Genomic DNA, 24,547 nt, shown 5'->3' with positions numbered 1-24,547 from the left:
AAATATGTGATAGTGTTTTCAACAAATAGTGTACGAACAATTAGAAATTCATATATATAAGAACCCCAAGCTAAATCTCATGCCACTTGAAAATACCTAACTCAAAATGCTTTACATATATAAATAAAATATATAAAATTGGGAAATATTTTGAAGAAAACAAGAGAAAATCTCTATGTCCTGGGATTAGACTAAGAAATCTTAAACACAACACAAAAATCATGATGCATAAGAGAAATTCTTGATAAACTGGACTTTATCTAAAGTAAAAGTTCTGCTCTATGAATGACACCTTCTAAAAGAAGGAAAAGACAAACTGCACATTGGTAGAGAAGATTTGCAAGCACATACCCAAGTCTGGACTTAAATCCAGAATATATAAAAGAACTCTTAAATCAATTAAAAAGTGGGAAATGGACTTGGACATTTCATCAAAGAGGATATGCCGATAGCAAATAAGCACTTTATAGTTGTTTAACATCATTAACCATTAGAGAAATTGAAATAAAACAATGATGAAATATTACTACACACTTATATCAATGGCTAAAATTACACACACCAAGAATGGCAATATCAAGGCTGGGAGAACACAGAGCAGTTGGGAGTCCCATAATTGCTTGGGAAATGCAAAATGGTATAAAGTCACTCTGAAAAATTCTTTAACAGTTTCTTATAAACTTAAACATATACATACCATGTGACTCAAAAATTCCATGTCTAGATATTTACTTCAGAGAAATAAGAACTGTGTTCACATGAAACCCATACATGAACATTCATAACAGATTTCTTCATTATGGCTCCCAAATAGAAATTATCTGAATGCCCTGCAACAGGTGAATGATAAATTATGGTGTATTCATATAATGGAATAGTTCCTACCAATAAAAAGAAATAAACCATTGATATATGCAACAATTTAGATGGATTTCAAAGGCATTTAGAATGAGAAAAGTGGGTCTCCAAGAGCTATATTCCATTTATATTACATTCTTCCAAAGACAAAATCATAGAGTACAGATCAGGGGTTTGAGATGTGTCTATTTTTAAACTGGGTTGCTTCTCTTTTGGTTGTTGAGTTATAAGAGTTCCTTATATATTCTAGATAATAGACTCTTATCAGATATGTGATTTGCAAATATTTTCTCTCATTCCGTAGGTTTTTTTTTTTTTTTGTTACTTGAGGTGTACTGTGATGCATAGAAATTTTTAAATTTGATGAATTTCAAGTTTTTTTCTTTTTTGGCTTGGACTTTTGGTATCAAATGTAAGAATACATTGTTAAATCTAAGGTTATGAAGGCATTTAATTTTAAGTTTTTTTTTTGGTTTTAGTTCTTATAGTTAGGTCATTAATACATTTGAAGTTAATTTTCATTTATAGTGTGAGGTAGGAAGTCCAACTTTATTTTCTGTATGGATACCCAATTGTTTTAGCACAATTTGTTAAAGAGAATATGTTTTCTCCACTGAATGTTCTTGACCTCCTTGATGAAAATCAATTGGCCATAGATGTATGACTGTATTTCTGGATTCTCAATTCTATTTCATTGGCCGATATGACTATCCATACACCAGCACCATACACTTTTGATTGCTATAGCTTTGTAGTAGGCTTTGAAATTGGGAAGTATGAGTCCTCCAACTTTGTTCTTCTTTTTCAAGATTGTTTTGGCCATTTGGGACTCCTTGAAATTCCATATGAATATTAGGATTAGCTTTTCCATCTCTGCAAAAAAGTGCAGTTAGATTTTGATAAGGATTTTTTTTCCAATATAGTGAGGGGTATCATAAAAACAGAAATTGCCAGGCTTTCTATGTTCATGTCCCAGCTGAGTAGTAACATAATATAGTAGGAAAAGGTTAGTATTTATAACCTGCAGACCCAGTTTCATGTTTCCAGATTAATTCCTTAACTTTTGGTCTTACTTTCTCCATTTATAAAATGAAAGTGTCAAAGAGAAACTCTAAACTGTCTTTGAACTCTGATTTACTATCACTGTAGGTTTAGTGAATGTGTCAGATGCTGCACTAAGAGTTTTGGGTTATCTAGCTTATTTCATTGTTCATGTAACTCTCAGAGGTATTTTTGTCACCATTTTTCCGATGAAGGAGTTGAATTCAGTATGTGCAATATGATCTAAGTTATGCGGATAGTAGCAGTAGAGATGGGACCAAAGTCTGTTCACTGTATTGTAAAATACTTATTCCTGGGTCTTTTCTATCATGCTTATGATGAACTATTTTTCTTCTCTGTCCTGAAATGCTTCCCTCCCCTTATCTTCATTGTTTTCTCTTTGTCAAAACTTTGGAATGATTAGAAGACATATAGCTATCTTCCCTTCCTCCCTCCCTCCACCCACCTTGTAAGAATTGTGAGAGTATGGACTTCTCAGGAGAAGAAACTGATTATTCTTCCTCATGGGAATAGACACACTATGACTAAGCTTCTGATTTATCCTATTGTCTGGGCAGAGTCAAGGCAACAGCCACAAACCCTGGCCTAAAATGACATTTCATTTTCCAAGTTAAATGGTTAAAAATATTTGAAAGATTTAAAGCACCAGGTAAGTCAACAGTTTATATAATAAAAACATCATCCTTTTCCAAGATCATTTTCTTTTTTTTTCCAAAAAATTTAAAAATGTTTTATTTATTTTTGACAGAGAGGGAGAGATAAAGCATGAGCAGAGGAGGGGCAGAGAGAGGGGGAGACACAGAATCCAAAACAGGCTCCAGGTTCTGAGCTGTCAATACAGAGACTGACACAGGGCTTGGGCTTGAACTCAGAGTCACGAGATGATGTGAGCCAAAGTTGGATGCTTAACCAACTGAGCCACCCAGATGCCCCAAGGTCATTTTGTTTTTTAAGGAGTTTACCATAAGCATTCTTTCCTGAACGGAAATTAAACAAAGTAGAGAGAAAATAAAGTAATCAGAGAATTTAGCTTTGATTCACACACAAGTATTTGAGACAAAGAGTAAACTATTGTCACTGTTTTCACATATATCAAGAATGTCATTTTCCCTTTTCAAAAAGTAAGAGCCTACAACCTGAAGTACTTCGGTTCCTGACTTGGAGGAGCAGGGTGAAAATGATGGTAATTACACTGAACAAATTTCACTTAGAGCCAGCTGCATAGTTCAAACCTAGTCTTCAGGGACTGCAATTTGTGAAAGGTTGCCATGTGAAATCCAGTGAGTGGTATCATTCCTCCAGGGAAAGCGATGCCCTCCCTCAGCTCTCTGCTGGGACATTACAGCTGGGCCATCTGTTCCACCTTTGCTGGTCAGCCTGGCTGTGAGCAGGCAACTCTTACAGCAAATACAGGGCTGCTTGGCAACTGGTCAAAGCTGTTTGCTTTTTATCAGACCTAGCACTGTTATTTTATTTTCATTAAATGTGGCTGTTTTGTTTTTTATTTTTTTATGGATATATTGTTTTATTAAAATATAAAATCTAGAAAAAATATAATAACTCAGTTTATCAGAGACTCTTTTTAAAAAGTAAAAAGCTAAGCCACAGTCTAGGAGAAAATGCTTGCCAAGCATAAGTCAAGGGGCGCCTGGGTGGCTCAGTCGGTTAAGCGTCCGACTTCAGCTCAGGTCACGATCTCACAGTCCGTGAGTTCGAGCCCCGCGTCGGGCTCTGGGCTGATGGCTCAGAGCCTGGAGCCTGCTTCCAGTTCTGTGTCTCCCTCTCTCTCTGCCCCTCCCCCATTCATGCTCTGTCTCTCTCTGTCTCAAAAATAAATAAACGTTAAAAAAAAAAGCATAAGTCAATAAATCAACTAGAAAAAATATTATATTTTATACATAGTAGATATGTAATGGTAAAGAAACATGCATATTGTACTATAAAATATAATTTTAGGGGCTAAGTATTTTTCAAAGAGCTTATATGTATTATAAAGGTCAATATAAATGGACTTAAATATGAATTAAATGAGATATATATCTTGTTGATCCACTGCACATGAATTAAGAGTATTTTCAAATTGTGATTATGAGAAGCAATTTATAATAGAGGTTTAATTCAAATTTACTACATAGAAAAATCACAAATTAAAAGTTGTTACTACCTCCTGCTTATTTTGTCCATGTAAGCTTAAATTATTTCTACTGCTGACATAGGGCTTCCTCATCTTTTCCTTCCTGTTGATTTCTGAATACGAGAATGAACAAAGCTGATTCAGGATTCTCAAAACCTCAATTTTACCATAAAGAACTGTAACAACTATTTTTTTTTTTTTTTACAATGAGCAGTGTTTTTTACTTTTTATTTTATCTTTTTAATTTACATCCAAGTTAGTTATGATATAGTGCAACAATGATCTCAGGAGTAGATTCCTTAATGCCCCTTACCCATTTAGCCCATCCCCCCTCCTACAACCCCTCCAGCAACTCTGTTTGGTTTCCATATTTAAGAGTCTCATGTTTTGTGCCCCTCCCTGTTTTTATATTATTTTTTTCCCTTCCCTTATGTTCACCTGTTCTGTGTCTTAAAGTCCTCATATGAGTGAAATCATATATTTGTCTTTCTCTAATTTCACTTAGCATAATACCCTCTAGTTCCATCCATGTAGTTGCAAATGGCAAGATTTCATTCATTTTGATTGCTGAGTAATACTCCATTGCATGCGTATGTGTGTGTGTGTGTGTGTGTGTGTGTGTGTGTGTGTGTGTATACACACCACATCTTCTTTATCCATTCATCCATCGATGGACATTTGGGCTCCTTCCATACTTTGGCTATTGTTGATAGTGCTGTGATAAACATGGGGGTGCATGTGTCCCTTCGAAACAGCACACCTGTATCCCTCAGATAAATACCTAGTAGTGCAATTGCTGGGTCGTAGGGTAGTTCTATTTTTAGTTTTTTGAGGAACCTCCATACTGTTTTCCAGAGTGACTGCACCAGTTTGCATTCCCACCAGCAGTGCAAAAGAGATCCTCTTTCTCCACATCCTTGCCAACATCTGTTGTTGCCTGAGTTGTTCATGTTAGCCATTCTGATAGGTGTGAGGTGGTATCTCATTGTGGTTGTGATTTGTATTTCCCTGATGATAAGTGATGTTGAGCATTTTTTCATGTGTCAGTTGACCATCCGGATGTCTTCTTTGGAGAAGTGTCTATTCATGTCTTTTACCCATTTCTTCACTGGATTATTTGTTTTTTTTGGTGTTTTGATAAGTTCTTTATAAATTTTGGATACTAACCCTTTGTCTGATATGTTGTTTGCAAATATCTTCTCCCATTCCATTGGTTGCCTTTTAGTTTTGCTGATAGTTTCCTTCACTGTGCAGAAGATTTTTATTTTGATGAGATCCCAGAAGTTCATTTTTGCTTTTGTTTCCCCTGCCTCCGGAGATGTGTTGAGTAAGAAGTTGCTGCAGCCAAGATCAAACAGGTTTTGCCTGCTTTCTCCTCGAGAATTTTGATGGCTTCCTGTCTTACATTGAGGTCTTTCACCCATTTTGAGTTTATTTTCGTGTATGGTGTAAGAAAGTGGTCCGGGTTCATTTTTCTGCATGTCGCTGTCCAGTTTACCCAGCACCGCTTGCTGAAGAGACTCTTTATTCCATTGGATATTCTTTCCTGCTTTGTCAAAGATTAGTTGGCCATATGTTTCTGGGTCCATTTCTGGGTTCTCTATTCTGTTTCATTGATATGAGTGTTTTTGTGCCAGTACCATACTGTCTTGATTACAGCTTTGTAATACAGCTTGAAGTCTGGGATTGTGATGCCTCCAGTTTTGTTTTTCGTTTTCAAGATTGCTTTGGCTATTCAGGGTCTTTTCTGGTTCCATACAAATTTTAGGATTGTTTGTTCTAGCTCTGTGAAGAATGCTGGTATTATTTTGATATGAATTAAAAATTTTTTACTTGAGAGAGCAAGCGAGCGAATGTGAACAGGGGAGATGGGGCTGAGGGAGAGAGAGAATCTTAAGCAGGCTCCATGCTCAGCACAGAGCCTGATGCAGGGTTCCATCCCACAACCCTGAGATCATGACCTGAGCTGAAATCAAGAATTGGATGCTCAACCAAATGAGCCACCCAGGCACCCCTAAACATAGCTATTTTGTATACCAAATGACTCACGTGATATTAGACCATAGAATTTTTTATTATTTATAACTTGCTTTAAAACTACTGTTATTAAGCCTAATATGTATATTTGTTAAATTCCACCTCTTGACACATCTTAGTATATGTGTTTGGAGAGAGAAAGAGTTGATAGGTTGAAAAAGTTAGATTGCAGTGAGGGAGGTGGATCAAATGAACCTATTTAAGCATATAAGCAATGGTAGCACATGATGATGTAAAGTAATTAGCCGTTTTTGTTTTTAACAAACACACCAGGACTAGTTTCAAATGTATATAAAATCTTTTCTGTGTTAGGGTCTTTGCACATTTTGTCCATCCTCTGGAAGTACCTTCTTCCAGGTCTTTGCATGATTGATTTCTTTTCCTCCATTAAATTGAGGAAAGAGGTCTTCCCTGACTACTGATCTGAGAAGGCTTTTGCTCTGACCCCTTTATTCTCTATTTTCTTAAAAAAATCTGTACCATTTAGTTTAGGTATCTACCATGTTTTAAAAACATTTTTTTTCTTCTCATTTCTTTCTCACTTCTTACTTTCTGGGCTCACTCAACTAGCAAAACTTGTAAAAATTGGGAGGGGTAAAGTTAGTTTTATTAAGGAATATATTCCTATTGCCTAAGACAGTGTTTTGCACATATTAGATATCCACTAAATATTTGATAAATGAATTGGTATTATCTCTGTTCATGACTCAGAGCTAACTGCATTTTTCTAACCCCTTCGGTTTTCATAAACCCAATACAAGCTTGGTAAGTTTTGATTATGTATATTTAATTTTATTATCCCAGATGCAAACATGACTTTTCTGCCAGACAAGACTTACCAGTTATCATTTACCAATGATTTACCGATGGTAAATCAAGACAGACTTACCATTATTACTTAGGGCAATAACCAGATTAATTCCCCATGCTCTATTCTTCCCCCTTCTGGGGAAGGAAAGTTATAAGAGCCATATAGACCTTGGGTGTGCACAAAAAAGATTTTTTTGCACCACAAGAGAGGAATCTCAAATTGTGAGTCTGGGAGCTTATATGCATGTTGCACCCAATCCCCCTCTACCACCTAGGAGAGGAGGAGAAACCCAATTTCTCTAATGGAGACAAAGTCTCCTTGGGAAGAGAAGGGGAAGGTCCCTTGCTTCTTACCCTTTAGAATACCAATCTTTATCTCCAGGAGGAAAATAAAATAAACCTCCATGGTTTACAGTCCCTAGAGTGTTTACATGGTTCCAGGTTTTATCTCCTTTTGATATGTCAACATATATCTACGGAGGTAAATCACTTTTCTGAGTTTACCCACTATTTATTCAGTCATCATTTAGCTTCCAAGGGTTTTCCTTTAATCTAGTTCCAGTAACACTTGCCCAGAAAGCCGTAATCATGCAGAAGCATGAAAATATTTACTGCCTGACAAGTAGTTGCAGGTACCTAATATCCTTTATGCTCTTCATCATGGTAACTATTAATCCTGTAACCATATCTTGTTATTTAAAGTGTTACTAAGAGTGCATGTATTACTATATCACATTTATTTTTAAATATTTTGATAACTGTATTGCAATAAAAACAAGTTTTATTATTTTATTTTATACATTTAAGAGTATTCTGAGGGGACACCTGGGTGGCTCAGTCGGTTAAGCATTTGACTTCAGCCTAAGCTGATCTCACAATTTATGGGTTCGAGCCCTGTGTTGGGGTCTGTGCTGACAGCTCAGAGCCTGGAGCCTGCTTCAGATTCTGTGTCTTTTCTCTTCCCCTCTCCACTAGTGTTCTGTCTCTCCATCTCTCAAAATAAATAAAACATAATAAATAGTATGCTGAGGTGTTCACAGACTTCACCAGATTGCCAGAAGTGTCCGTGCATAAAAATGGTTAAGGGTCTCTGGTCTAAGTATTGGAAATTGTATCTGTGGATTATATTAATCAATATTTATTTTACACCTCCTAGACCATACCACACACTAAGGCATACTGAGTTTACATGTTAACACAGGTTTAGTTACACAGTCAAAATCTTTGAACTTTTCTTAGGTTGTCTTATACTCCTAAGAATACTTTATCCTTTATGATAAGAATGAGCATATATATTGGCTTCTTGGATTCTTCTCCATATAGAGGCAAAATGCACTCAACTCACACTAGCTGGGAATGTCCTCAGCAAATCAATTGATATATTCACTGCAGGCACACACATTTGGTTTAGGTCCTCAGGAGGAATTCTGGGCTTTGTGGATGAAGCTAATAGTGAGCCATATTAACTCCTAGAGCAAACTGCACAGCACATTGCTTGCTCTTTCCCTGTTTACCTTGGGCTCTGGGCACTGAAGCTTTTGAGTGATGCTGTAGATTAGTACCATTTGCAATGTCTGATGTTATTCCTCTTCTATTTGCTCCAGAAAATACTTGTATTTAGCTTTAACCTTCTTCAAATCAGATTATGAAGACAGATGATGGTGACTTTGGTTTACTTTGCTGGGCTGGGATTCAACCAGGAATATGCTATAGCAATATGTCTTAAGAAATGATTTTTTAAACTAGACATTAAAAGATCAACTGTGGTTAGCTGGAACAACCCGGAAGGAGTCATAAAGTGGAACTGGATGAAATCACAGGAATAAAGCAATTATCCTGGAAATATCTGGGAGAAATTTGGTCACATAAGAGCAGTTGGAATATTACGCCTGAATTAGACAAGAAGGTTGAGTATTTTGGATTTTATTTAATTATAAGTGGAGATCTATTTGAGACTTTGAATGAAAAATTGGTGTTCTAGGATCCAATCTAGGATACTATATTACATTTAGACCTACTATATTTTGAATGTTTGCTACGGTCTGTTTTAGCCCCACCTCCCTCCAATTCATATGAAGATACAGCACTCATGAAGGGGATTAATGCCCTTATGACAGAAACCCCAGAGAGATCCCTTATCCTTCTACAGTGTGAGGACACAACAAGTAGGCATCAGCTATGAGCCAAGGAGAAGGCTTTTGTCAAAAGATGACCACATTGGTATCTTTATATTGACCTTTTTAGCCTCCAGAACTGTAGGCAATACATACCTGTTGTTTATAAGCCAACCAATCAGTGGTATTGTGTTAGAGCAGTATGAATGGACCATGCTCTTGCTAGCAAGATTTGCAATTCTGTGCATCACAGTTAAAGCTGGAAATGTAAAACTCTTGTATAACTGTTCTATGTTACTCTTAAATGCAGGTTGCTCTTTTCCTGGAAAAAGTTTTAGATTTAAGGATGGGAGTGTAGTTGTAAAAAATATCTAGACTGAATCCTGGCCAGAAGTGTTTTCTCTATACTTAACTATCTTTCTATTACCTCTGTGTACAATTACTTTTTTCTTTGAACAGATATCTCCTTGATTGCTTGCCATAAACACTGCCATGTTCTCAAGGCTTTTAAAAACTTTTTTTTCAAAAGTGAACTACAGGAAATAAATGGAAAATATCCACCTCATTATATTTTCGGTGTTTTTTCCCCACCCAGAAATTAGAGGAATCTATCTTGATGGCACTTTGCTTAATTTGAGCTTAGTACCTATGCGGTCAATTGTTACAGTATTGGCTTCATATTTCCCTGTACCTATACTTGTATGTGGTCCCTTCCTACACTGACTCTGAGCTTGGTCATGTGACATGATTTGGCCAATGAGCCCCAGCAAATGTGACACAGAGGCTATAAAAGTGCTTCCATACTAGGGCTTTTCTTCTTGAAATCCTTGTGAAGAAGCCAGGGTTAGCCTGCTGAAGACATGTAATCTAGTTGACTGCCTGAACCATTTGCCAGATACGTAAATGAAGCCGTTTTCTCCTAGCCAGCTCCAGCTGACCCACAAATCATCACAACCACATGAATGACTGCAGGTGAAACCAGCATAGAAACTGCTCACATGAGCCCAGGCAAGGTCAAATTACTGACTATAGAAATGTGATAACATGGTTGTTTTTAAGCTGGAAATCCTAAGGTGGTTTGTTACACAGCAATTCATAACCAAGAAAACCTATAGAAGCTCAGAACCTGTGTTCAGTGGTGGGTAAATGAGTCTCAAAACATTCATTTTCTTTAGACAATAATTTCTCTCATTATGAAAAAAGTTATTCTTTGAAGTCCTGTTCTAAAGCAGATAATATTTTGATTCTCTTTTCCAACCCAGTTTATCAGTGCTTTATCCTTTTTGCACCTTATAAGGACTTTTTTTGAACTATAGGTTATTACTGAAAAATACAATAAACAAACACATTCACTAAGAAGAAAAAATATAGACTACTGCTCCAGGCAGTGTGTACTCAACTTTCCTTTTCAGTGCTCATTAAGAAGAAAATTGTTGAAATTGGGTGGAGAATGGGTAAACAGACAACCACTTTTCTCTGCAAAATCCTTTTGTAAAGTAACTTTTGAATTTTTTTCCTTGTGCATATATAACCTTTTTCATTTAAAGTAATGTTTAAAAATAATATCACATTAAAAAGTTTAAAATAATAAAAAAATCCCCTCTATCCCTGACAACATCCAATGGGAAGAATGTTTTTAAGAAATCGTGTGATTACTGAAGTCCATTCCAAGATGGTGACATAGAAGACCCTGAACTCACTTCCTCCATGGGTATACCAAGTTATACCTATTTAGAGAGCAATTCCTCCTGAATAAGAACTGTGGGATGACTGAACAGCTTCTGCACAACAAAAGATAGAATGGCAAGAGAGAACAGCAAGAGAGATGGAGACATAGATAGTGATGAAGGGAACTCCCATCCCTGATGCTGCGAACTGCAGTTCACAGAGGACAGATTGGTTTTTCCTTGGGCACAGAAAAAAAAAAAAGTCAAGTTTAAAGAGCAGCTAGCATACAAAAGAGCCAGCCCTAGAAGTTCACCAAATGGTAGAGGAGCAGCTGGAACTCTCTCTGGGTCAGAGAGATTGGAAAGCAACGTGGTTTATATTCTCCCTCCACCTTGAAGGTGCAGAACAGAGCAGGGTCCAGATGTCATACTTGCCTTGCTGCTTTATCAAGCCCTGAGTCCCCTAGCCCATATCAGTCCTGGGCACAGGAAAAAAAAAAGCCATGGTTTAAAAAAGCAATTAGCATATAAAAGAGTCAGTCCTAGAACTCCACTAAAGGTGAAGGAGCTGTGGAAATCTCTTTGGTGGGAGGGGTGACAGTCTATGCTTCCCCTTCCGTCTTGAAATCACAGAGCAGTGTACAACCTAGGTACCCTAAATGGCCTGCTGCCTCAGTGATCCATAGCCCCTAGTTGATACAGGCCTAGCCATCCCACCAAGGGCAGTGCACACCAGGACACCTCTGGCTAATGCTTACTACATCTCCAGTCTTTCTGTCAAGGTGACACTGGTGCAAAGTACCCCAGACACTTCAGATTCACATCACTTCAGCTTCAGATGGCTTGCTAGGGATCTGCCAGCACAGAGTGTTCCAGAACCACCCAGCTGAGATCTGCTTTGGATCCAGTTGCCTTGCTAGGGTAAGCCCTGTGTGAAGCACTTCAGAACACTCCTGTCCATTCCAGTCTTGACTCCAATCACCCAGATAGGGCACCCCCTGCAATGAGCACCCACTTTAGTTTTAGCTGTTCTGCCAGGGTTCACTCAGTGTGGGAAGCCCCAGGACATCCCAGATTGCACTCCCTTCAGCTTTAGCTGTCTTGCCATGGTGTCTGCTACATGGTGAGTCTCATGATCCCCTGGCTTACACCCCCTTCAGCTCCAGCCACCCTGCCAGGGTGCCTTCTATAAGGAGCTTCCCTAACCTAAACTTCACTAACCTAGAAAAGGAAACAGCCATCCAGGTTCAAGAAGCACAGACAGTTCCTAACAAGGTAAACCCAAAAAGGTCCATACCAGGACACATAATAATTAAAATGTCAAACGTTAAAATTTCAAAATCAATGAGAGAGAAGAAAAACTTAGATAAAAGGAAACCCTGTAAATCTATCAACTGATTTTTTCAGCAGAAACTATGAAAGTTAGTTCAGGAGTGCCATAATATATTCAAGGCATGCAAAGATAAAAAAAAAAAAAAACCTATTACCAAGAATACTCTATCTGGCAAGATTATTATTCAGAGTTGAATGAGAAAGAATTTCCCAGGTAAACAAAATAAAGGAATTTATCACCAGCCTCCTAAGAAATCATAAAGGTGCATTTTTAAGCGGAAAGGAAATGACCATAAGTAGAAGAGAATTATAAAACACGACAGAATATACATAAAATGTGAAGTAGGGAGAAAAGATTTTTTAGAATGTGTTTGAACTTAAATGACTGTCAACTTAACATAGACGTACATATACTTAGAACGTTATATATGACCCTTATGGTAACCACAAACCCAAACCCTATATAATAGACACACAAAAAATAAAGAGAAAGAAAGTCAAACATGAGAAAAACTCACAAAGAGAGCAAGAAAAAAAAGAACAGAGAATACAAAAATAACCAGAAATAATTAACAAAATGGCAATAAGTACATACCTGTCAATAATTACATTAAATATAAATGGCCTAACTGCTCCAATCAAAACACACAGAGTGGCAGAATGTATTTTAAAAAAAGAAAAATCTATTTGCTGCTTACAAGAGACTCACCTAAGACCCAAAGACTGAAAGTAAGGGGATGGAAGAACATTTATCATTCCAGTGGAAGAAAAAAAAAAGCTGGGATAGCAGAAGTTAAATCAGACAAAATAGATTTTAAACCAAAGACTGTAACAAGAGAAAAAGAAAGGCATTACATAATGATAAAGGGATCAAGTCAACAAGAAGATACAATTATAAATATCTATGCACCCAACATGAAGCACCTAGATACATAAAGCAAATATTAACAAACATAAAGAGATAAATTAATGATAATACAGTAATAGCAGGGGACTTTAACACCCCACTTACATCAATAGATAGACCAACACGACAGAAAAACAATAAGGAAACAATGCCTTTGAATGACACTTTTAGATCAGATGGAGATAATAGATATATACAGAACATTACATCTAGGAACAACAGAGTACACATTCTTTTTAAATGCACATGGAAAATTCTCTAAAATATATATGTCAGGCTGAAAAACAAGTCTCAATAAATTTAAGAAGAATGAAATCTTACATCATTTCCAACCACAATGCTATGAAACCTCGAAATAAATCATAGTAAAAACGCTGGAAAAACATAATATGTGGAGGCTTAACAACATGAAACTAAACCACTAATGGGTTAACAAAGCAATCAAAGAAGAAATTTAAAGAATACATACAGACAAATGAAAATCAAAACACAATAGTTCAAGATCTTCAGGATGCAGCAAAAGCAGTTCTAAGAGGGAAATATATGGTGATACAGGCTTATCTCAAGAAACAAGAAAAATATCAAATAAACAATCTATTCTTATACATAAAGAAACAAGAAAAAGAAGATTAAACAAGGCCCAAAGTGAACAGAAGGATAGAAATAATAAAGATGATAGCAGAAATAAATGATACAGAAACTAAAAAAGAAAAAGAAAACCAAAAATAGCTGTTTTTTTAAAGATAATAAAATTGATAAATCCTTAGCCAGATTCATCAAGGAAAAAAATAGAACATAAATAAATCATTAGTAACAACCAATACCACAGAAATACAAAGGATTTAAGGGAATACTATGAAATTATATGCCAATAAATCAGACAACCTGGAAGAAATAGATAAATTCTTAGAAACATACAATATTCCAAAACTGAATCAGGAAGAAATAGAAAATCTGAACAGATAAATTACTAATACCAAAATAAAATCAGTAATCAAAAAACTCCCAACACACAAAAGTCTAAGACAAGATGGATTCACAAGTGAATTCTACCAAACATTTAAAAGAGTTAATGCCTATGCAGATCAAACTATTCCAAAAAGTAGAAGAGGAAGGAAGCTTTCAAATACATCCTATGAGACCATCATTAATTACCCTGATACCAAAACCAGACAAAGAAACTACCAAAAAAGAAAATAACAGGTCAATATTCCTAATTATATAGATGTGAAAATCCTCAATAAAATATTAGCAAACCATATTCAAAAGGATGGTTCAATATTTGCAAATCAATCAACATAATACATAATACACCACAGCAACAAAATGAGGATAAAAGCCATATGATCATCTCAATAGATGATGAGAATTTGACAAAATATTCAACATCTGTAATTGATAAAAACTCTCAACAAAGTGTGTTTAGAAGGAACATACCTTGACATGATAATGGCTGTATATGAAAAATATACATTTTTTTCCTCTAAGGTGAGGAATAAGACAAAGATGTCCACTCTTGCCACTTTTATGCAACATAGTACCAGAAATCTTAGCCATAGCAGTCAGATAAGAAAAAGAAATAAGAGGTAGCCATACTGGTAAGGAAGAAGTTGTCACTATTTGCAAATGACATGATACTGTACATAGAAAACCCTAAAGAGTCCACCAAAAAACTATTAGAATAAATGAGTTCAGTAAAGTTGCAAGGTATAAAATTAATATCCAGAAATTGGTAGCATTTTATACATTAATAGCAAAGTAGCAGAAATAAATTAAGAAAACTTTCCTTTTATAATTACACCAAAAAAGAATAAAATATTTAGGAATAAACTTAACCAAGGAAAGAAAATACCTGTACTCTGAAAATTATAAAATATTTATCAAAGAAATTGAAAAGAGAAGTGAATGAAAAGATATTCCACACTCATGGATTAGAAGAATTAATGTTATTAAAATGTCCATACTACCCAAAGCAATCTACAAATTTAGTGCAATCCCTAACAAAATACCAATGGCATTTTTCACATAACTAGAAGACCCCAATTGGCCAAAACAATATTGAGAAAGAAGAAAAAAACTGGAAGTATCACAATTCCAGATTTCGAGATACACTAGAAGCTGTAGAAATCAAGGAAGCATGGTACTGGCACAAAAACAAGACACTTAGATCAATAGAACAGAATAGAGAGCCCAGAAATAAATCCACGCTTATATAGTCAATCTATGATGAAGGAGGAGATCATATACCAAGGGAAAAAGACAGTCTCTTCAGTAAATGGTGGAGGGAAAACTAGATAGCAACACGCAAAAGAATGAAACTGGACCTCATTCTTAAACCATACACAAAAATAAATTCAAAATGGATTGAAGACCTATATGTAAGTCCTGAAACCATAAAAATCCTACAAGAGAACACAGGCAGTAATTTTCCTGACATCAGCAGTAGCAATATTTTTCTAGATATGTCTTCAGAGGCAAGACAAGCAAAAGAAAAAAACTAAACTATTGGGACTATACCAAAATAAAAAGCTTTTGCACAGTAAAGGAAACTATTAACAAAACAAAAAAGACAATATACTGAATGGGAGAAGATATTTACAAGTGGTATATCCAGTGAGGGATTAATATCCAAAATACATAAAGACTTAGGCAATTCAAAATTTTTTTTTTCAACGTTTATTTATTTTTGGGACAGAGAGAGACAGAGCATGAACGGGGGAGGAGCAGAGAGAGAGGGAGACACAGAATCGGAAACAGGCTCCAGGCTCTGAGCCATTAGCCCAGAGCCCGACGCGGGGCTCGAACTCACGGACCGCGAGATCGTGACCTGGCTGAAGTCGGACGCTTAACCGACTGCGCCACCCAGGCGCCCCAAGACTTAGGCAATTCAACACCAAAAAGCCAAACAACCTGACTGAAAAATGGGCAGAAGACCAATGGGGAAACACCCCATTGGATAACACAGGAGTATATTTTCAGTGGCAACTCAGAGTCAATGTACAGAGTGATGAAAAGTTGAGATTATTTCAATACTCTGTTCTTATCTTTGCTTCTTATTCCATCCAATCCAAATGAGAATCTTGAATTATAAAAAAGGATTATTTGCATGGTGGCAAAAATTCCTGGAACACATCTAAATTTTAAATGACGTAATTAAGGTAGATTATATCAAAGCAGAAGGATACTGGGTCTCTAGAGAAATAAGCAGATTCATTAGCTTTCAAATCAAAGAGTGAAAATCTTCAGTAGCATATAAACATTGGATTTGGTTGTGATGGTTTCTATGTTGAGTCTCAAAAAGACTTTCAGGAATAATTCTACTTTGCTTCTCCCAAATATTATAAATCAACTCTTTGGTTTCTCTGCATATTATCTCTAATTTTTTAGGCTAGAATGTAAAAGAGTTTGTTGTAACCTTTTAAATGAATCAACAAACGTTTCTAGACTTTAAAAGGAACAAGTGTGCTATGAGGCCAAGGAAGAAAAGATCCAGTCTGTGGCTCAATATTAGCACATTAATATTAATGAGTTCAAATCATCTCCAGGGTGTCAACAGGAGAAATTTTTGGAAATATTTTCAAAATGAATCCCATCCCATGCTGATTCCAAGGTGAAACTCTTTAAGCTATTAATAAGCAGGCAAACACATTCTCCTCATCTGACCCATGTCATGACAAAGGCTAGCCACAAGAGAATCCTTTTGGGGTTGCCTACTTGCTCCTAATTACTGCTTTCTGGAAACTGGCATTCACTGTCAGAGGAAGTCCGCAATGAATCTGTCTGCAATACATAGCTTTGCCCAGCTGAACTAAAAGTATATATTTGACCCAAGCTGGACTAATTAGAGTCTGTAACCTAAGAGTTAAAAAATTGGAAAAGAGAACTGAGAGACTAAGGGTATTTGGCACTGAATTTTATAAATGGTAGAGGTCTTGGGAGAAGGCCAATAAATTTGATGCAGGGATTCTTAAAATGTTCCCTTCCTTAATTATCTCTTCCTTTGATTCCAAGAGATAGAGTCTTTCCAGTCTTTGTCTTTCTCCTGCCCTTATTCCCCTAAATCCAGCCAGAATCAGTTTCTGTTTCTTTTACTAGAAGAACTTAAAGGTTAAACAGTGATTAAATTAAGACTCAAAAATTTCACAAAAAGAGAATAGCCAAAAATCCCTCAAAAAACAGCAGAAGATGGATCTTCCCAGGCTGGGAATAATCATGTGACAGCAGAAGGAGAGGTGATTTTCTGTTAACAATCAGGCTAGAATACAAGGTGGATATTGTTGGAAAGAAGTAATGATAGGACACTGACGCAACAATACTCACAAATCTGGTCGAGGGAACAATTGAACAATTACATATTAGGAGTCATGGAACACCCAACTATAAATTTATGTCTTCACTTACAAATTCGACTCTAAAATCCAAATTACTGAAAGAAAATAAAAATCCAAATCATAGTTCATGCTTTGGTTGCTGCAAATCCTCTAAAGTGCTTTGAGTTAAATTTTATAGCTGTCAAGGAATCTTAGAGATGGTCTTGTTTAACTCTCTCTTTATACAGATGAGGAAAGTAAGGCCCAAAGAACTTGAGCAATATGCTTCTTAAAGACCTAAAGCTCTAAACCAGGGCGGAGCAAGGAGTCCAGTATTTACAGTTACTTATTCGTGAATTATATGCTTTTCATGATAATTTGACTAGTTTTAATTAGGATTCACTTTGTGATTTGTTTTAAATTCATATTGTTATTTTTGTACTTTAAAAAATTTAAAGAGAGATAAAACATTCAGATATATTTGAGTCCTCTGTATATGTATTCTCAATTTTATTTATTTCTCCTTCTCATAAAATTTCTATTTGTCATTTCTGCTACTTTTGGCTACATATGCGGAATATGTCAATAAAATATATAGTATCATTTTGCATTAAATAATTTATATAATCATACCCTAATTCCACACTTTATTTTTTAGATTTAGCCACATTGATATATATACAACTGTTATTCTTTTTTTTTCTTCCAAGTTTTTATTTAAATTCTAGTTGGTTAACATACAGTGAAATATTAGTTGTAGGTGTAGGATTTAGTGACTCATCACTTACATACAACACTCGGTGCTGATCACAAACGTCTCCTTAATACCCATCACCCATTTAACCCATCCTCTCACCCACCTCCCCTCCAGCAACCCCCAGTTTGTTCTCTAGTCTGTTTTATAGTTTACCTCTTCCCCCCCCCCAATGTTCATCTTTTTTGTTTCTTAAATCCCACATATGAATGAAATCATATGGTATTTATCCTTCTCTAACTTAGTCTTTAGCTCCATCCATGTCCTTGCAAATGGCAGTCTCTTTTATGGCTGAGTAATACTCCATTCTGTAAATATACCACCTCTTTTATTCATTCATCAGTCAACGGACATTTGGTTTCTCCATAATTTGGCTATTGTTGGTAATGCTGCTATAAACATCAGGATGCATGTGTCCCTGACACAGTATTTTTTGTATCCTCTGGGTATATACATACCTACGCAATTGCTACGTCATAAGGTAGATATTTCTAACTTTTTGAAGAACCTCCACACTGTTTTCCACAGTTGCTACACCAGTTTATATTCCCATGAACAGTGCAGGAGTATTCCCCTTTCTCTGCATCCTCACCCACATCTTGTTTCCTGTGTTGTTAATTTTAGCCATTCTGACAAGTGTGAGGGGATATCTCATGGTCTGATTTGCATTCCTTGATGGTAAGTAATGTTGAATATCTTTTCATGTGTCTGTTAGCCATCTGTAGGTCTTCTTTGGAAAAATGTCTATTTATATATTCTTCCTATTTCTTCACTGGATTATTTGGTTTTTGGCTATTGAGTCTGATAAGTTATTTTTTAAATATATTGTTTTGTTTTTAATTTTTAAAATGTTTATTTATTTTTGAGAGAAAAGGAGTGTGAGCAGGGGAGGGGCAGAGAGAGAGGGAGACACAGGATCTGAATGAAGCAGGTTCCAGGCTCTGAGCTGTCAGCACAGAGCCTGACTCAGGGCTTGAACTCATGAACCATGAGATCCAGACTGAGCCACCCAGGCTTTCCAAAGAGCATAATTTTCTATAGGAAATCATGAATTTCCCAAAATATTTAAAGTGCTGACACATTTTTGCCAACCAACACAGAAAACAGTTCTGTTTAGAAATATATATAGCAAACTGATGTCAGTAACAATTGTTGGCGGATCAAATCATTCAAAGCACAAATATTTCCTTTTTCATAAAATATTCGGTTTTGATATAATTTTTAAGAGGATGTTTTAAGATTTCTGCAAATTCATGTTGTTAATACCTGCCCTTCAGAAACTCTAGTCAATCTTTAAAGTAGTAATCTGAAAGTATCCTGATAGTTCTTCCCTATCATCAAATTTGCATTTTACCAGAGTTCAAGTTAACAAGCTTGTATTTTCTGAAAAGTCCAGGATTTGAATTCGTTGGGTAGGGTATTTGATATTAAAAAAAGTCTTAGATTTGTAATGAAGTACAAATAATGAAATAATGAAAGACTAAGGCTACTTGCCTTTTGTTTACTTTTACTCTGTTATGCGAGTGGCAGATTTATGCATATGCGACTTTATGACTTCATAGGGTCACTGTGAGTTTCATTTAAAGAGGAAGTACCACAGATATCAAACTGTTGCTAAAGAGCAAATGGATTCAGCAGTTTATAAACTGACTCAGTTTTGGTTTCCTTTTGTTCTAACCTTTGAACTCTTGGAGCATAAAATAAAAAGACTGAGTGGAGAGTGCTATTTGAACTTTTATGGCCATGTGCTGAAGTGCTGAAGTAACTTGAAAAGATTAATGAGATATAGCTCATTATGTGCAAGAAAATTGGCATAAACTTTGTAGTGGCTCTCACTCTGTTTCCCATCGAACCGGTAGTCATCACAATTTCTACATTTTGTTATTCTAACTCTGAAAGGGAACAATGTTACAGTTTTTAGGTATTTATAACTTAAAATTTAATATACAAATTGAAGTTAAAGTTATAACCTAAAAGATTATTTCTTTTGAAAGGAAATTATCAATCTTCTTTCTAAACTATTTAAGACTGGCTCTGAGAATTTTACTCACCATAGACGGTAGCTCTCTATTTACAATCTTTTATTTGTGCTACCTCTACTCACAGACATAACTGTTATTTCACCCCCATTGCCCAACACACCCTGTATCTTGATCAGGCCAAAATATGAAATGGTGGAGGCATAGTTTTCTATTTAAAATTTCTGAGTTCTTTTGAAAGAATTTTCTTTAAATCATATCTTGCACTTTCATGTTACCATTCAAAACATTTGTCATAGATCTTAATGACAGAACAAACTAAGTTAAAGAATTTTTTAAATAATAATGTATTACCTCTGGCTAGGATAGTTGCATTTCACAAGAGAAGACCTGATAATGTCTATAGTAATCTCAAGGGCTAAGTCTATGAATGGGGGAGGTCACACACTTTTGAAGGGATGTGGGGTATACTTTGGCTTTTCAGCGTCTCATTTCTTCTCATAGCGCCCCATGTTTACTTCCAGGCTTCCATATGAGTATTTTCCTATGATGCCTTCTCCTCTCTTTATATGTTCCCTTATCGAGGAGTTCACTTACATACAGAGCTTACTTTTTAGATTTTCTTTCAGTTCAATGCTAGTGGATAGTCTGATAAGGAACTTTGACATGATGATGATGATGATGATGATGATGATGATGATGATGATGATTGGATTACAACTCCATTCTTGAGGCCACAATTTGATTCAGGTCCAAAAAAAATTAGATTTTACTAACTGATTTCTGCAATTAGGCATAGTTTGATTTATGAGTCTCTAATATATCTTTGTACAATCTCAATAGGTGAAAACATTGATTAAAAAAACCTTTCAGGATGATTTTTCACTTTGTGAAAAAATGAAAAAGTCTTCCTTGAAAGCTTCTCTGGTGATTATAATTGAACTTTCTGAAGTTGAGAGAATTGCAGGCATTACCACAGGAGAGCAAATGTAAAGACTGAATATGGAAACAAGAGCCTAACACTACTGGAGAGGCAATAGCAAAGGAAGGTCATATGCAAACACGTAGGGTCAAAGTTTCAGATACATGCATTTTTCAGAATGTCCAAGTACAAATGAAGCAAGCATTGTATGGGGCTCCAATAAGTGGACAGTTATCAAAATTCTGAGATTTTATTCATTTATCCATCTATTCTTTGTCCATTCATTCACTGAAACATTTGAGCTACACATTTCGCTACATTAAACTGAAGGGCAGTCTTTACTCTCAAAGGACCTAGAGACCAGTTAAAAAACAGGGAAGCAGAAATTGATTCATTGGTAGAGAAACTGGGTCATTCTGTATGTGAACTGGGAGACCAGGGGAAGGCTTACTAGTATGGTAAGAAGGGAATTGTTCACTGGAGTATTAATCTATCAAGTAAAAAAAAAACAAGCCCAGCATAATAAGCAGACTGTTGAGGTCTGTCTGATCTGTAACTTGGTTCCCAAATGCTGTTGTTTTTTGTTTTTTTTTTTGTTTTTTTTTTGTTTTTTTTTTTTGCATGAGAGCAAAGTTCTGTAATGAACTTTGTTAGTCTAGTACAAAATAAAAAAAAAAACGTAGCTAGAATTTCATAAAGTGAATTTTGTCAAATTTAAGGAACTGTCATATTTCCCCCAGAGATTAGTTTCTTTCTACTTTTTAAAAAGATGATGGCATTAGGTAGTCAAAAAAAGTCTTTGAAGAAAATGGCATCACCAAAACTGTGGCATAGGAGACTCCATCCTCTCTCCTCCCAACAAAGATAAAAAATTAGATAGCTATCCAGGCATTAAAAACAGCTCTGGGAGAGCTCTAGATTTCACTTTCCAAGCAAGACAATGGAACGAAAAACCTGAGAATAGCTGCAAAAGAAGGAAAGCAGCTTCATTTTGTTTGCAGCACTCCATCCTCCAAAACAGGTTGCTCAGCACCGAGGGGCAACTTCCCAGCTAGAAAGAATTCACCTTGTCAGGAAAGGAAGGAAGAATGGGGCAAGCACTTCTGGGGTATTGCACAAAAGTCCCACTTTGGTTTCTTTCCCCCGTCCCTCCCCCCCCCCCCCCCCAGCCTGGAAAAGCTGAGACCTATTGAGATTTGCAGCACTCCATCCTCCAAAACAGGTTGCTCAGCACCGAGGGGCAACTTCCCAGCTAGAAAGAATTCACCTTGTCAGGAAAGGAAGGAAGAATGGGGCAAGCACTTCTGGGGTATTGCACAAAAGTCCCACTTTGGTTTCTTTCCCCCGTCCCCCCCCCCCCCCAGCCTGGAAAAGCTGAGACCTATTGAGATAGAAAAGCAGGGGCTTCCAGGAGCAGGTACACAGCAAGAGCAGTTACGGTTCACAGTGACCTGTTCTGTAGACAAACCCAGCAGACTTTGCCACCGAAGAAACCAAAGTCCAGCACAGCCACTACAAACTCCCTTGCAGATTTCACCAGCTTTGGCCCCACAGGCATTCACTTCATTGATGCCAGGCAGCTAAGGCCCTCCCCACTTGCTCCCCCTGCCCCCTCCACTACCAATGAGCCAGCTTAGGCCTATGTGACTGTATAAGATGCCAGCTTACACTCCTGTGGCTGGCGCTCACCACTGTGTGCATGCTTTGAGCTAGCCCCTCCATCTCTGCACTTGCATGCTGCTGGCCCGATGCCAGTCACTGGTCTCCATTATACTGCACGTGCCTAGAGGGAGACTGTGCAGCCATGGGAGAGAATGCCCAATGGCCAGGGTCCCCACAGCTGCTTGTGGGCTGGATTAGGCCCTGTCTTGTGTCACTGGCTTACACTACTGTGCTCACCTGCAGCTAACCAATTTTATCTGTGTACTGGAATGGTTCCAGCTGAACCTCTGTCACCAGCCTAAATTGTCATGCCCACATTCAAGGGGAGATTGTGCAGCTACCAGGAAAGCATGCTAACAGTCAGGGCCCGTGCAGCTGTCAGTGAGCCTACGGTTGGCTCCATCCCTTGCTATGTGTCCTGACCTCTGCCACTACATGTGTGTCTGAAACTAGCCCCTGCGAGTAGATAGGCACTTGCACCTGGCCCCTATAGCCAAGTATGTGTATGCCACTGGCTTCAGCTATTACTGCTTCTCACTTTGGTCTCTAGATGCTGGACCTGGAGGCACCACTGAGGACCCCAACTGCCCTAACAGTCTCTGTGGACTTTACACTGTGCTTTCTAAGGACCATGTAATTGTCAATATTACAGACACTGTGGCCTGAGCCAAAAAGACATCATGATCCATTGTCACCACACATCTCCAAACTTGGCACCCTGCACTATTAGACCTGGGGTTACAGCAGGCTTGTGTGACCCCACGTGCAGGTGAGTCTTTCCTTACTAAAATTAGCCTATAAAGTAAGGGGTCATTGCTTCTTTAAATGTGCAGATATCTGTGCAAGGCTGCAGGAATCACAAAGAATTAGGAAAGCATGACCTTGTCAAAGGAATATAGTAAACTTCTAGTGACAAGCCCCAAAGAAATGCAGAAATTGCCCAACAAAGAATTCAAAATAACTAAAGATGCTCAGAGAGCTACAAGAAACACAGAAAAATAATGTAGTAATATCAGTAAAGCAATACAAGAATAAATTGAGCAGTGCAACAAAAAGAAAACAAAAAAAAGCAGCAAAGAGAAATTTTGGAGCTGAAGAATACAATCAGTGAGTGAAGGGTTCAATGGGGAGCTTCAACAGATTTGAAGCAGAAGAATCAATGAGGTAGAAGACATATCAAGTGAAACTATCCAGTCAGGTGAGCAAAACGGAAAAAGAATGAAAAGGAATAAAGAAAGTCTATAAGACTTATGGGACACCATCAAGGGAAACAATGTATGCATCATTAGAATCTCAGGAGAAGAAAGGGAGAAAGCTTACTTAAAGAAGTAATGGCTAAGGACTTTCCCAAATTGGGAAAGATTTCAATTTCATGAAGCTAATATGTCATCCCCAAATTTTAATCAAATGATCTTCTGATCTTCTCCAAGACACATTATACTAAAACTACCTAAAATCAAAGACAGAGAATTTTGAAAGCAGCAAGAGACAAAAAAAAACTTATCTCATACAAGAGAACCCCCATAAAGTTATCAGGGAATTTCTCTGCAGAGATCTTGCAGGCCAGGAGAGAATGGGATGATATATTCAAAATGCTGAAAGAAAGCAACTGCCAACCAAGAATGCTTCATCAAGTAAAAAAGGTCTTTGACACATTAAAAAAGGTGGCAACTCTATCTGAATATTGTTTTTTAAGCTGTATTACAAGGCTGTAATCATGAAGATGATTCTGTATGATACTGGCACAAAAACAGACACATAGCTCAATGGAACAGAACAGACAACCCAGAAATGGACCCACAAATGTATGGCCAACTACTCTTTGACAAAGCAGGAAAGAATATCCAATGGAAAAAAAAAAAAAAACAGTCTCTTCAGCAAATGGTGTTGGGAAAACTGGATAGCTACACGCAGAAGAGTGAACCTGGACCATTTTCTCACACTATACACAAAAATAAACTCAAAATGGATGAAATACCTAAACATGAGACAGAAAACC

The sequence above is a fragment of the Puma concolor genome, chromosome F2 (assembly GCF_028749965.1).
Source record: "Puma concolor isolate L17-30 chromosome F2, mPumCon1.1.hap2, whole genome shotgun sequence".
NCBI classification, from domain to species: Eukaryota; Metazoa; Chordata; class Mammalia; order Carnivora; family Felidae; genus Puma; species Puma concolor.
This window is presented reverse-complemented; position numbering follows the sequence as displayed.